At 34.6% G+C, this 16344-nt stretch overlaps 1 pseudogene; it reads right to left on the minus strand.

Annotated features, from left to right (window-relative positions):
• Positions 1 to 797: 797 nt before the first annotated feature.
• LOC112807748 (small ribosomal subunit protein uS15m-like) lies at positions 798 to 2208 on the minus strand (annotated as a pseudogene).
• Positions 2209 to 16344: the final 14136 nt, after the last annotated feature.

Below are 16344 nucleotides of genomic sequence, written 5' to 3' on the forward strand. Positions count from 1 at the left end.
AGATCCAACTGTGTCTTCCCCTCAGGTAGAAGGGACCCCAGCAGGCTCAGTCCTCTGAACGTTGACGGAGTTCCTACTGAGTGTAGGTGACAGGGCTTCGGGGGAACACAGACATAAATAGGATCTGAACCCTGCCCTCCAGAAACCGTCCGGCTGGAGACAGCCAGGGAAGCGCAGGGGGCATAGAAACCCAAAGGACAGGTTCTTGAGGGTCCAAGACGGCTTCCCAAAGGGTCTGCCCCCAGAACCAGGCCGGGTATGTGGGCTAACTAAACATCCAAAAAATAAATTCCACCTTTCCATAACTAAAAAAGTGTGTAATCCAGGTTCTTAGGCCAATTCTAAAACATAATGCGGTTATATTTTTTCTTGTTCTTTTTTAAAAATATTATTTTATTTAAATTGAATTAATTAACATATAGTGTATTATTAGTTTCAGGGGTAGAGTTTAGGGATTCATCAGTTGCATAAAACACCCAGTGCTCGTTACATCAAGTGCCCTCTTTAATGCCCATCACCCAGGTACCCCCTCCCCCCACTCACCTCCCCTTCAGTTTGTTTCCTAGAGTTAAAAGTCTCTTATGGTTTGTCTCCCTCTCTGATCTGACCTTATTTTATTTTTCCTTCCCTTCCCCTATGATCCTCTGTTTTGTTTCTTAAATTCCACATATCAGTGAGATCATATGATAATTGTCTTTCTCTGATTGACTTATTTCGCTTAGCATAATCCCCTCTAGTTCCATCCATGTCGTTGAAAATGTCAAGATTTTATTCTTTATTTTTAAGTCTAATAAAGTTTATTGGTTTTCTTTGATTGCCTCTGTTCCAGATTGAGAAGGGCTCTCTGGGTTCTTCTGGCCTTGTTTTCGGCCTGCTGCTACTCTAGCTTTTAAGGCCCTTTTTTTGCTTCTTAAGCTTTTGTACCTCCTGGAAAACCCGAATGCACAGGGCCTTCTTGGTTGCCCAGCGTTGGTGGCCTTTCCAGTGGTACAGAGGGGGAAAGGTGTACTCGATCCCCAGCTCCTTGCATGTCTTCTCGAAGACGCTGTAGTTGGCCTTATGGAGGTTTTTGAGCATCTTTTACCTCTGGTCGATGCTCATCAGCAAATAGTGCTTGTGGGCTTTGTCCTTTCGATGTTTCTGCATGTGTTCTTCATAATTGCTAATCTTGACAGTCAAGGCAACAATTCGAGCCTCCAGGGAGCTAGTGTCCTCAGGGTTTGCCACAATCTTGTTTGTCAACTGCTCTTGCTTGCTTTTTAGCTTTTCTTTCTGGTTGGCCATTTCCAAAGACAAGAGTCTTCTCACGACATCATCAAACCTGGTTTCTGGGTGCTATATCCCCGAACGGCTGAGAGGATGACAACTCGAGGAGAGGGAAGGCCCCATTGGCAGGAGGGAGGCCTGGCACTTGCTCTGCCCAGCAGCCCAAGGACTCAGATTTCATTATTTTTGATGGCTGAGTAATATTCCATTGTGTGTGTGTGTGTGTGTGTGTGTGTGTGTGTGTGTGTGTGTGTGTACATATATATATACCACATCTTCTTTATCCATTCATCTGTCAGTGGACATCTGGGCTCTTTCCATAGTTAGGCTATTATGGACATTGCTGCTATAAACATTGGGTGCAGGTGACCCTTAGGATCACTATGTCTGTATCCTTTGGGTAAATATCTGGTAGTGCAATTGCTGGGTTGTAGGGTAGTTCTACTTATAACTTTTTGAGGAACCTCCATACTGTTTTTCAGAGTGGCTGTACTAGTTTGCATTCCCACCAGGAGTGTAAGAGGGTTCCCCTTTCTCTGCATAATGCTGTTATATTTTAAGCAGTAGTTCTACTGCTGAACTATGCACCCACACTCCTATTGTGCTTCTGTTCTTGATGTTAGTAAACACAAAATCGGGGCCTTATTAGAACCAAAGAAAGAAATCACTTTAGGAGTGGATTGTAACAAAGGGAGTAATGGAAGAGAAAGGAGAGATGGATGTGCATTTGCCCTGACATTTCAAACATAAAGACACTGCATAAAGATTCAGCTCCTATTAAGTTCTTTTCTGGAACAGAATCTTGCTGGATCTCTTTGGCTAATCTTGGAGAGGCTGAAAGTCACTGATAGAAAATTGAACAGTGTCATTCACCTTTTACAGATTAGCCTGGTAGCTCGAGCTGCCAAGAGCCTGAGCTACTTTGGAGAAAATGTGTGACATCATATATGGCTTTCATATACCTAACAGGCAGAAAATGAAATAATTTATAATGAACATGAGCTGAATGACGTCTGCATGTCACTTCTAGCAACTATCTATCTTTGCTCACCACATAGACTATGACTGCAAGCCCTGCTGTGTGTACTCTTTAATCCACACTGCCCCATACATCTTTAAGAGAACTGCATGATCAGCAATTTCAAGATCCCTAAATATGCATGATTAATATCAGTGGAGGTTAATTATAGCTACCCATAAAGCTTCATTATAATCTAGCAGAGAATGAAACCAATCTGAACATTTTAATTATAATATAAATTACAATTATTTAGTCAGAGTAGTAGTCACTGTAAATAGGGTTGGACTAGTCTTCTGAAATAGGATTTTTGAAACAATGATCTATTTCATAAATAAAACAGTGCAGCTTAAGTAACGATCCTGCAGCTTCAATATTAATGATTTTGGTTGAAACTCTAACTACTGTTCTGAATATCATGTAAAATAAGTAAAAAGGAAAATGTACATTTTGTCTTGTCTTATGGTAGACAACTCTAATTTGATCTTAATCATTGTCTCTTGTAATATTAACATGATTAGTCCGTACATGCCCTTTTATATATTGATTTGTTTTTAACACCACAGGAATTCTCATAAACATACAATAATTAGAACATCATCTGTAAAACACACCAATCTACATGCTCCTCAAAGGACAGAATTTGTAAATATTTCAGATTTCTGTTAAATGTTCAATTGAAAAAGGATGAGCATTAACATTTAACAATAAGCGACTGAAAAAAAAAAGATAAAATTTTTCAAATGAGGACTGTCTCAGAAAGATTCTTTAGACAAAGCAACAGACATTGGATTATTGATACTTATTGGTAATAATAGTACAGTTTGAAGTGTAATAGTGAGAGCCAGAATCAAGGTCTCAGAGAATTATTGAATATACTCTTAGACCTATATTATATAATATCTTCACATCCAAGTATAGCTTTGGCATTAGCCCAGTGAAATTGCTTTAAGATTTCTGAACTCCAGAAGTGTAGGAGAACACATTTGTGTTGCATGGTAATTTCTAACAGCAGCAATAGGAAACAAAGAATTTTTAAGCTCTTTTTTTTAGGCAAAATTAGTACATAACATATTAGTTTCAAGTGTGCCACACAATAATTTGATATTTGCATGCATTATGTAATGAAATGTTATCACATTAAGTTATTACCATTTGTCACCATATAATCGACCCCTTCTACCCTTTACACTCAGCCCCCAAAATCCTTCCCCTTTCATAACCACTTCTCTATATCTACTAGTTTTGTTTGGTTTTATTTGTCTTGTTTCTGGATTCCACATGTAAGTGAAATCACTGGTATTTGTCTTTCTCTGTCTTACTTATTTCAATTAGCATGATACTCTCAAAATCTATCCATGTTGTCGCAAATGGCAAGATTTCCTTCTTTTTTATGCCTGAGTAGTATTCCTTTGTGTATGGGGGGGTGTAGAGATAGAGATAGACATACATAGATATAGGTAATATTATTTATCCATTCATCCAGCCATGGACGCTTAGGTTGTTTTCATATCTTGACCATTGTAAATAATGCTGCAATAAACATAAGGCTGCATATATCTTTTTGAATTAGTGTGTGTGTGTGTGTGTGTGTGTGTGTGTGTGTGTGTGTGTGTGATAAACAGCCAGTAGTGGAATTACTGGTTTATACGGCAATTCTATTTTTAATTTTTTGAGGAATCTCTATACTGTTTTCTACAGTGGCTGCATCAATTAGCATTCCCACCAACAACACATTAAGATTCCTTTTTCTCCACATTCTCACCAACACTTGTTATTTCTTTAGCTTTTGATTTTAGCCATTCTGATTGGTGTAAAGTGATAACTCATTGTGGTTTTGATTTTCATTTCCCTGATGATTAGTGATATTGAGCATCTTTTCATGTGCCTGTTGTCCATCTGTATGTCTTCTTGGGAAAAATGTCTATTTGGGTCCTCTGCCCATTTTTAATCAGATTATTTGATTTTTGGTATTGCAAACTTGCATAAGTTCTTTATATATTTTAGTTATTAACTTCTTATTGGATATATCATTTGCAAATATCTTCTCCCATTTTCATTTTGTTGATGGTTTTCTTCACTGTGCAAAAACTTTTTATTTTGGTGTAGTCCCAATACTTTAATTTTGCTTTTGTTTCTCTTGCCTAAGATACATCTAAAAAAATTTTTTATGGCTGATGTCAAAGAAATTATTGCCTATGTTTTCTACTAGGAGTTTTATGGTTTCAGGTTTCACATTTAAATCTTTAATTCATTTTGAGTTTATTTTTGTGTATGGTGTAAGAAAGTGGTCCGGTTTCATTCTTTTGCACGTAGCTGTCCAGTTTTCCCAGCACCGTTTGTTGAAGAGACTGTCTTTTCCCCATTGTATAGGCTCTTTTTTAATGTATGAACTTAAACATTTCATTTAAGTAGCTATACATATTTTATTGCTATGTTTGATTTTGAATTCTTATGGAACTCAATTTTAATTTGTAATATTCATTCTATGTGTAATTTTATCCACCACACTTAACATCTCGTACACTGCAATTTCAGCATCTTTAAGTGGAAATTGTGTATCAAGGCAGTCCTATGGTGTATTTTCAGTCTTAGTCCAGATTTCCTTAATGGGAGAGCATTATGAAAGGATGTCCGATATAAGTCAATAATATCTACCCAATAGCAGAAATGATCAATAAACTAGTGTCTATAAATTCATGTTTTTAGATGAGAACACTGCATTTAGAGTCTTGCATGCCTACAGGAAATACTGAAAGTCAGTGCAAATCAGAATGGTTGCTTCTGCAGTAGCAATTACTTTAAGGGACCTTTTAGATGGAGGAAAATATTTCTGTACAATAGAGTTTCTGGTAGAGAATATACTTGAGGCACAAACCTACTGCCTGGGTTTTTGCCACTACCAGAGATCAAGTACTGGGAATTTACCTTTCTCTTAATTGTTGCCAGTTCTTTTCTAGGAAAAAAACTAGCAGAGGTTATACTTTTCTTGAGCAGACTCGTTGTAGAGAACAGAAATTAGAATTAGTATTCATGAAGTACTCATAGAACTTTAATGCCCTGATTGGAAAAAGTCTTCAAGATTATTCTTGAAAATTATTTAATCTATAACATTTCATTTTGAGTTTTGCTCTGATATTTTCTCCAAATCCATAATTCTGAATATCCAACAAATAGAGTGGAGATAACCATGATAACCAGATAACAGATAACCATCTGTTAAGTTGGTCTTTCAGATGAAGAAATGTCCCCATAATCCCTGTGAGTTCTTTGCCCAAAGAGAAGGAGTTAGCCTTCCCTTTCCATTTGTGTGTTTTACTCCACCCATCAGTATTTCTTTATTCGACACATATTAATTACCATATGTAGAGCACTAATAGATGCTTACAATAAACCTCATCATAAGAGGAAATGCAACAACTAATGAGGTGGGCAGATAAATTAGAATATGATGTGTCACATATTTTAATAAAATGTTGAACCATGTACTGGCTGTTTATTCCAGTGAAGCTGTGTTCTGTGTGAAAACTGGTTTTGTATACATGCGTCCTTTACTTCTGGAATAGTCTATAAATTAGTGACTTTGGATATGGACCTACAAAAAATTAATAAGTCAGTTTATTATTTCAACAATCATTCACTAATTTTTCTCTAAAGTAATAGATAATCTCCTTGTCCTAGGGAATATAAATATTATTGAGGAAATGTTTTCATAAATAGTACCTATCTTTCACATCGCACAGCCTATTTTGAACTTAAACAAGGGTTTTGGCCATATTCTTTTGTTATCAACTTATTCTGTAAATTTTTATCAAGTGCTTGATAAACTTTGATGTTGGTGTCAGTGAGGGACATGGTAAAACACTTTCAGAAAAGGGAGTTAATATTAATTAAAGGGCTGCAGGGGACATAAATTTAAATTTTGGGGGCTATTCAAATATCATTATAAGACTTAATTAGTGTGTGTTAATCAATGTAATTATGCTCAAAGATGTGGTTTTATTTACTCCTATCTTAAGGTACAAAGATTACTAATCATTTGAAGTGTGTTATCTACCAATTATCCACCACTCTGTCATAATTCAGTGCTTGGGATAATCTTGTGTCAGCAACGGAGGTACACTGTTCAGATCTCCCTCATTTGACTTTCAGCTGTGAGAAGTAGAGTTAGCTGAGAGCCTCTAAGAACAGGTTCCAACTTCAGGATCTGCTTCAGTATTCCTACTAAAGCCATGCCCTAGGTTATAGAATTTAATGAAGCTGTAACAAAGTATAAAACGATTTCTGCTGCTTCTTTATGTCATTATAGCAATCTACCTTCCCAAATAGAATTCCAAAAACAAACAAACAAAAACTTCATTTGGTGGCAATAATTTCTGAGCCACTTTAACCAAATCAATATAACAGTGCCCAGTGTTTATATAACTGGTTAGAATACTTATCAGTTCTTATTAAAGCATAACATTTAAGTACAAAGGGTATCGCATTTATTTTTTTAAAGATTTTATTTGACAGAGAGAGAGAGACAGGCAGAGGGATAAGCAGGCTCCCCGCAGAGCAGGGAGCCCAATGCAGGACTAATCCCAGGACCCTGGGATCATGACCTGAGCTGAAGGCAGATGATGCTTAGCCAACTGAGCCACCAGGTGCCCGAGGGTGTTTCATTTAAGTATGTAGTTGGCCACCGAACTTGCAGGCATTCTGCAATTGGCTTTTGATAGGCATGAAAAAAAAAGTGGACTATAAAGTTTGGCTTCAGAGAACTTTAATTTCATAAGTACATCAGGAAAGCTCATGTTATTTTTACTACAACCTTTTAGTCATGGGCTCTATGGCTAAGCTTGAGGGTTATCAGTAACCCACATCAGTACCTACATATTGAAGGAGAGTTCCCTGCTTAACAAGATAACAGTGGTCCCCCTCTTATCCATGATTTCAGTTTCTGAGGTTTCTTTTACCTGCAGCCAACTGCACTCTAGAAGTAGATGATCCTCCTTCTGAAGACCATCAGTTCAATAATAGCTTCAACACGTCCAATATTCATTTCCTTTCAACTGATCATATAGGCGTTTTATCTTATGTCATCACAAGAAGGGTGAATACAGTGCAATAAGATATTCTGAGAGAACCCATTCATATAACTTATTACATTGTTTTAATTATCCTATTTTATTATTATTGTTAATCTCTTGCTGTGTCTGATTTATAAATGAAACTTTATCATACGTATGTATGCATAGGGAAAACATAGTATAGATAGGGTTCAGTACTCTCTGTGTTTTCAGGATCCACTGGGGGTCTTGTAATGTATCCTCACAGATAAAGGGGGAATATTCTAATTATGCTATTATTAAAATATACATTATGAAGATAATAATGTCAAGGAGCACTTTCTATGGACCAGCTCACTTATTTGAACTTTACATTTTCATCTTTTTTTTTAAGAATTTATTTATTTATTAGAGAGAGAGAGAGAATGAGAGATAGAGAGCACGAGAGGGAAGAGGGTCAGAGGCAGAAGCAGACTCCCTGCTGAGCAGGGAGCCCGATGCGGGACTCGATCCCAGGGACTCCAGGATCATGACCTGAGCCGAAGGCAGTCGCTTAACCAACTGAGCCACCCAGGCGCCCACATTTTCATCTTAATTATTGAAACATACCTAAAGATTGTTTAGTATACACATTTTACATTGGAAGAGAAACTGCAGAGTATTTAAATATTTCAGGTAAATTCAATCACCTCTTCAATGGCAAAATTAAGGTTCAAATCCAGTTAGATCTAACATGACAATGTTTTTTCCCCCCTTCATTATTCCACACTGATTCTCAACACAGTTATTCAAATATAATCTATAAACTTTTACACACGATAACTCGGTTTTATTCTGATAGTAGCCTTAGATTTTCATTAAAAGGTTACTTTCTACCTAACACTAAATCATGTTTCAGGATTAGATGATTCTGTTTTATCAGATGGATTAGTCCGGTAGGCTGGTTTGAGATCCAGGCCTCTCTTGGCCACATTCTTCCCACTCCATCATCATCCATCACACAGTCAAACACCTTGTGACATTTATGAATTTTTTAGTCAACTAAGAATAAAACTTTTACAATTAAGTCAAAAAACAAAATAAAACCAAACATAAAATAAAATTGCCACCCACCTTGTGCTATTGGTTGTAAAAAGAAATCATAATAATAACATGTTCAGCACTTGAGTTTACTCAGTATGCATTTTATTTAGCACTGGTTTGTTCCCATTTTTCCATAAAAACTTAATGTTTTCCAACAGAGGTAAAAAGTGATTCATCACAGAAAACAGTCACTATATAAAATGGTTGATATGAGAGAAGATATGAGAGAAAGGACTCACAAAGCAAAACATTTGTGTCAGGAAGTATCTTACTACAGTTCTGAAAAACAAATTAGAAACTGGTTAAGCAAACAGAAGCAAAATATTTCATTTATTTTTGATATTAATAGGCTATTATCTCAGAGACTGACTTTGTGAAAAGAGTATGTATCTTTTATGTTTAATTTTGGATATTAATATAGTCACATTCCCAGTAGATACATGGAGCATATCGTATCTAGAAATACATAATTTTTGTTTTCCCAAGCCTTTGTATTATATATTTTCTTACAGGCAAATGCATATTGAAAACATCCTTTAAAATTATTAATTATCTTGACAGAGAAAAAATGTTTTCCCTAAAGGGTATTTAGTAATGAAATTAAAATGAATTTAAAATTTAAATTATTTTTTCCTCACTACATTTAACAGAAATATTTACAAGAGTCAGAAGACAAACTTAGATTTTTTTTCCCCTGCCAGTAGGTTGAAACATTAATCCAGAATGAAATCATCAAAATAAAAGTTTATAATTATAATGAATTCACAGGGATGTTTCATGAAATTTAGGAAGCAAACTAAAAATGTATGGTTATGACATGATTTAAGATGGTGCATCAGTTTAAAATTGTTATATAAGCAATATATACTGGAGTTGCTTTGTTCAGGCTTTTATTTTGCTTATCCTAAAATATTTTTATGATTACACATTTAAAAGCAATACATAGTCAAACAAATAAGTAAAAGCAATACATACTCATAATCAATAAATAGCTATTTAAACCTAGAATTTGATTATATAAGATTTTAATTTCTTGAACAAGTATAATCTTTTTAGAGCATAACATCAAACTGAAATAAAAGTGTTCACCGAAACTTATTTATTTTGTTCAAATAAATATTTATGAGTGCCCAGTATCTGTCATGAGATAGGATATATAGTAGATAATATCTAAAGTATATATTTTATCCTTTATTCCTCGACATTAGTAGTTAAAGGATTTTTTTTTTAATGAAGAAAAAAAAACCTTTTCAAAATTACATGGAGAGGAAAGTAATTGAGGTGGTGATAATGACCACCAAAACCTTGGAATACCCAGAAACAAACTGTCCGTGCCAGATAATACATCTAAAGCAACAAATGCAAAATGTATTTTTATTACCTTATTTGTCCATTTATGCAGAAAATCACACGTGTAAATAATACTAGAAAAAAATTTCTGTATTTTTAACATTTATTGTCTTACATAATAATGAATAATAATGAAAAGACACACACATGACAGTAGTAACCAGCTAGTCAATTCACAATAAATTAGGCTATGCCAGCTTGTTTAACTCTATTCTGAAATCAATTTATTGACTCTTTGAAGAAGTTGTGGATGCTTTGTGTCATGCAATAATATTCATATATAAAGAATCCAAGTTTTAGGAAAAGATACTACTGTTGAAGATGCTCTCAGTGCTCTGGCTTATTATGCCAACACTCTCAAGTCTTTTATATACCACAGCTTCTTACTATGAGTACTTAAAACTCTTTGCTTAACGTTTTGTCTGGCCAAAAGATGCCTTATCTTTACACCTGGCAGGTCCTAAGTGCTAGAATTTACCAGCCTAGTAACAGCGTTTGACCAAAAATGAAGGGAATTTCATGACTTTCAGAAGACATGTCTGAGGTAGGATTTCCACTATGTCCCAAAAGTCCCCACTGGGATGGGATTCCAGTAGCCCAGAGCTCTAATACTTCCTTACAATTCCTGTCTCCCTTACCCCTCCCACAGCAGTTCCCATAGTCAGCTCTCAAAGAAACTATTTGCATCGAAATTCAGTCTCAGGGTCTCCTTCTAGGGCAGATTAGCCTCAGAAAGGAACATGTTTATGAAGTTGATGAATTCATAATAAATTGTGTTTTCAGAGTGAGGCATTAAATGATTTTAAAATTTAAAATCATCTTTAACCTGTCAAAACTCTTTGCCCTATTTTTCCTTAGGGGAAAAATATGAATATGTTCTTCTTTTGTTTTAGATATGTACCCTATCTTTGCTTTAGATGTATACTTTGACAACCTTCATATTTAAAAAAGCCTCCGTGCTGTTTTGTTTAGAAGGAAAGGTAAGATGGTTTTTGATTAAGGATTTATAGATTATTTAACCATCCTGAATTATTTGGTAAATTCTGAGAATAGTGAAGATATTTTTTTAAATGAATAAAATTTAACATTAATCTAATACTAGGTTTGTTTGTTTTTTTTTATGTTTGGTTCAACTTGTTTCTGAGAGAGTTTATTAAGATTTCTCCTGGGGTGCCTGGGTGGCTCAGTTGGTTAAGCGACTGGCTTCGGCTCAGGTCATGATCCTGGAGTCCTGCGACAGAGTCCCGCATCGGGCTCCCTGCTGTTAGCAGGGAGTTGCTTCTCCCTCTGACCAACCCCCCTCTCATGCTCTCTCTCTCCATCTCATTCTCTCTCTCAAATAAATAAATAAAATCTTTAAAAAAAAAGATTTCTCCTGAGAGTGTGTTAAATTTTGCATTAATGTATTTTGAAGATATATTATTGGGGAGCTACCACCTTTCCATCAATCATTCCTGCTCATCCCAATATCTTTGTTTTATTAGAGACATTTTTTCCCTGATTTTTCAGTTACTACTCATATATTTTGTCAGTATCATGGCATATTTTTGTTTCTTTATTTTCAACCACTTTATATCATTATGCTTAGGAATGCATTGTACATAAAATGAAGCTAGATTTTTTTTCTTTTTTACTCAACCTGTGAATTTGATGATGAGAAATCTACTGTTTGCCTATTTTAGTTGTCCTTACATTGCCATTGATGTTAAGATACTCACTCTTTTGAGTATGTTGTTTCATTATATGGTTTTGAATTTATTCCTATTAACACTTCTCAGAAATCACTGGGTACCTGGGGATTCATATCATTATTAATTAGGGGATTCATATCATGCTTAAATTCTGAAAATATATTATCAAATTTTTCTTCACATATCCACATCTATAATTTAAAATTTGTCTTCAATTTTTATTGCAAAGTTTGAATTAGGTTTAACTTTTCATTCTATTATCCATTTTTATTAAATGTTTTTACATTTTCCCATTTTCTTGTAACTTGTGGAATTTTATTGTTCATATGCTAATTAATCTATTGAAGTTTTAATTATCATATTTTTTTCTTTAAAATATGCTTTTTTCCTTTTGTCTATTCTGATTGTTCTTTTTTTTCTCACCATTCTTTTCTCCATGATAGTTTACATTATTTTTAATACACTTAATTATTTTATCCTCTGGAATAAAGTTTATTTTATCCTTTAGTTTCCTTCAAATCATTATACTTTTTGGTAGTTGAAACTAAGTCTATGTCATGCATCTGCTGTCTCACTCACATGGTGATTTATCTTCTCATATGGTTTAATTTTTTTATAAAGATCATATCCAGTGGTTTTTGGTTTTCAGTTGTACTTCCCTATGCCCGTGATTATGAAATTATTTCTAAAAACTTCACATTTTTGTTTTACAAGCATCTGTTTTTCCATTAGCCATGGCTTGAGCCATTTAGGTAGTATATGGCCATTTAGGTAGTATGGCCATTATGGCCATTTAGGTAGTATACATTTGAAAAATGCATGAATTTGAATCTCAGATTTCATTTGAAAGATTCTTTTTTTAGACCTACAGAGAGCACATGTATGTTATAAACTTCCTTGCCACCCAAATGAAGTTTTTTCTTTAATTATGGTCAGATATACATAATATAAAATTTTATAATTTTAACCATTTTTAAGTGCACAGTTCACTGGCATTAAATATATCCACATTTTTGTACAACCATCACTGATATCAATCTCCAGAATTTTTTTCATCTTCCCAAACTGAAATGCCATACTCATTAAATAGTAACTCCGCATTCTCTCCTTTCCTCAGTTCCTGGAAGCCACCATTCTACCTTTTGTCTGTATGAACTGGACTACTCTGGATAGCTCATAAAAGTGATCATATGGAGCTCTTGTTTCTTGTGACTGGTTTATTTCACTTACCACAATGTCTTCAAGCTTCATCCATGCTACGGTATGTGTGAGAATTTTTTTTTAAGATTTTATTTTTTGTGAGAGAGACAGAGAGATTGAGCACAAGCAGGGGGAGTGGCAGGCAGAGGGAGAAGCAGTCTCCCTGTGCAGCAGGGAGCCCAATGTGGGACTCGATCCCAGGACTTTTAGGTCATGACCTGAGCTGAAGGCAGACGCTTAACGACTGAGCCACCCAGGCATCTCATGTGTGAGAATTTTTTTAAGACTGAGTAACAGGGGCACCTGGGTGGCTCAGTTGGTTAAACGTCTGCCTTCAGCTCAGGTCATGATCTCAGCGTCCTGGGATGGAGCCCCTTATCGGGATCCCTCCTCATCAGAGAGCCTGCTTCTCCCTCTCCCTCTGTGGCTCCCCCTGCTTGTGCTCTTTCTCTCTCTGTCAAATAAATAAAATAAAATCTTAAAAAAAAGACTGACTAATATTCCATTCTATGTATATACCACATTATGTTTTTACATTCGGCCATCAAAGGACATGTAGATTGTTTCCATGTTCCAACTATCGTGCATAATGCTGCTATGAATGTGTAAGTATACAAATATCTTTTCTCTACAATTCCTTGTTTTTGGTTATTTTGCTTTATATCCAAAGGAGAATTGCTGGATCATATGGTACTGTATTTTTATTTTCTTGAGGAATTGCCATACTGTTTTCCAAAGCAGCTAGATCACACTATTTACTTATCCACCAGCAATAATGCACAAGGGATCCAATTTCTGTGCATCTTTACCAACACTTTGTCTTTTCTGTTTTTTTGTTTCGTGTGTGTGTGTGTGTGTATGTGTATGTGTGTAGGTGGTGTTTTAATAATAGCCAATCTAATGGACAGGAAGTGGTATCTCTTGGTGCTTTTGATTTGCAGTTCCCTAATGATTACAAATGTCGAGAATCTTTTCAGATGTTTATTGGCTATTTGTATATCTTTGAAGAAATAGATGTTCATGGTCTCAACACTTTTTTTAAATCAGGCTGTTTGTTTTTGTTGTTGATATTGAGTTGTAGAAGTCACTTATATACTCTAAACCTGAATCCCTTATCAGATATATAATATGCAAATATTTCTCCCATTCTGTGAGTTGCCTTTTCTCTCTGTTGATAGTATCTTTTGAAGTCCAATTTATATATTATTCTTTCTTCTGTTGGCTGTTCTTTTAGTGTCATATCTAAGAAATCACTGCCAAATCTCAGGTCATGGAGATTACTCCCTATGTTTTCTTCTAAAGGTTTTATAGTTTTAGCTCTTACAGTTGGCTATTTGATCTTGAGGTAATTTCGAGGTAATTTTTTTATTGTGGTAAAAAACACATAACAATATTTACCATCTTAACTATGTTTAAGTATACAGTATAGTAGTATTAACTATATGCACACTGTTATGCAATGGATCTCCAAAATCTTTCATCTTGTAAAACTTAAACTCTATATCCATGAAACAATTCCCCTTTTCTCCCTCCCCTGAGCCCCTGGCAACCACCACTCTACTCTTTGTTTCTAAGAGTTCTACTATTTTAGATAACTTATAAGGATGGAATCATGCAGTATTTGTCTTTTTGCAACTGAATTGTTTCATTTAGCATAATGTCCTCAAATTTCATATATGTTGTAGTATCAAACAGCGTTTCCATGTTTTTAAAGGATGAATAACATTCCATTGTATGTGTATACTACATTTTCTTTATTCATCTATTGATGGATATTTAAGTTTCTTCTACCACATGGTTATCACAATAATATTGCAATGAATATGGGGTGCAAATATCTTTTTGAGATCCTGTTTTCAGTTCTTTTGGATATACAGTTGACCATTGAACAATATAAGTTTGAACTGCATGGGTCCACTTATACACAGGTTTGTTTGTTTTTATAAATACAGTACAGTATTATAAATGTATTGTCTCTTTTTTTTATTTTCTCCATAACACTTTCATTTCTCTAGGTTTCTTTATTCTAGGAATACAGTATATAACACATAAAATATACAAAATATGTGTTAATCAGTTATTTATAGGCAAGTCTTCTGGTCAAAACAGACTTTTGGTAGTTAAATCTAAGAGGAGTCTAAGTTATGCACAGATTTTTCACTGCCTGGGGGCTCGACTTCCCTAACAGCTGCATCATTCAAAGGTCAGCTGTTGGATTGTTAGACCATATGGTAATTGTATGTTTAATTTTCTGAGAAACTTCAATAATGTTTTCTATAGCAACAGCACTATTTTACACTACCACCAACATATAGAGGGTTCCAATTTCTCCACATCTTTGCCACCATTTCTGTCTTTCTTTTTTTTCTTTGTTTCCTTTCTTTCTTTCTTTTGATAGTGGCCATCTTTATGAGTACAGGGTGACATCTGACTATGGTTTCAATTTCACTTTTGATGATTAATGATGTTGAGAATCTTTTTGTATACTTGACCAATTGTATATCATCTTTAAAAAATGTCTATTCAGATCTTTTGACCATTTTTAATCAAATTATGTTATTGTTGAGCTGTAAGAGTTCTTTATATGTTCTAGCTATGAACCCCTTATTTAACATATGGTTTGCAAATATTATTTCTTATTTCATAGGTTGCCTTTACGTTCTGTTTATTTTTTTCTTTGCTGTGTGGAAGTTTTTTAAGTTTGTTGTAGTTTCATTTGTCTATTTTTCCTTTTGCTGCCTTTGTATTTGCTGTCTTAGCTAAAAAAAAAAAAGAAAAAGAAAAAACAAAAACAAACAAACAAAAAACCTTACAAAATCTAATGTCATCAAATCTTTCCCCAACTTTTCTTCTAGGAGTTTTATAGTTTCAGGTCTTATATTTAGGTCTTTAATCTATTTTCAGTTAATTTTTGTATATGGTGTAAGGTAAAGGCCAATTTTATTCCTTTGTATGTGGATATTCAATTTTACCAATACCATTTGTTAAAGAGACTGTACTTTCCCCTCTGAATAGCCTTGGAACCTTTGTCTAGGACCTTCTGAAAATATACAAATTTATTTCTGAGCTTTCTGCTCTGTTCCATTAGTTGGCTATATCTTAATGCTGGTGCATACCGTTTTTATTACTATGGCTTTTAACATGTTTTGTAATCAGGAAGTGTAAGACCTGCAGCTTTGTTTTTCTTTGCCAAGATTGTTTTGGCCATTTGGGATCCTTTAACATTCCATGTGAATTTTAGGATGCTTTTTTCTATGTATACAAGAACATGCCACTGGGATTTTTATAGGGATCTCATAGAATCGGCAGATCACGTTGAGTAGTATGGATATTTTAATAATGTTAAGTCTTCCAGTCCATGAACGTGAAATGTCATTCCATTCATGTCTGCTTTAATTTCTTTCAGCAATTTTCATAGTTTTCAGTGTATAAACCTTCACAGCCTTGGTTAGCTTATTCCTAAATATTTTATTCTTTCTCATGCTATTGTAAGTGGGAATGTTTTGTTAATTTCCTTTATAGATAGTTCCTTGATAGTGTATAGAAAGACTATTTTTTGTGTGTTGATTTTATGTCCTGCAACTTTGTTGAATTCATTTATTAGCCCTCACACTTTTTTTTATGGAGTCTTCAGGATTTTTAATATACAAAATGATGCTGTTGGCAAACAGACAGTTTTGTTTCT

Source organism: Callorhinus ursinus, unplaced genomic scaffold, assembly GCF_003265705.2.
Source record: "Callorhinus ursinus isolate GAN/ISIS: 27379988/994484 unplaced genomic scaffold, GSC_fseal_2.0 scaffold2, whole genome shotgun sequence".
Classification (NCBI taxonomy): domain Eukaryota; kingdom Metazoa; phylum Chordata; class Mammalia; order Carnivora; family Otariidae; genus Callorhinus; species Callorhinus ursinus.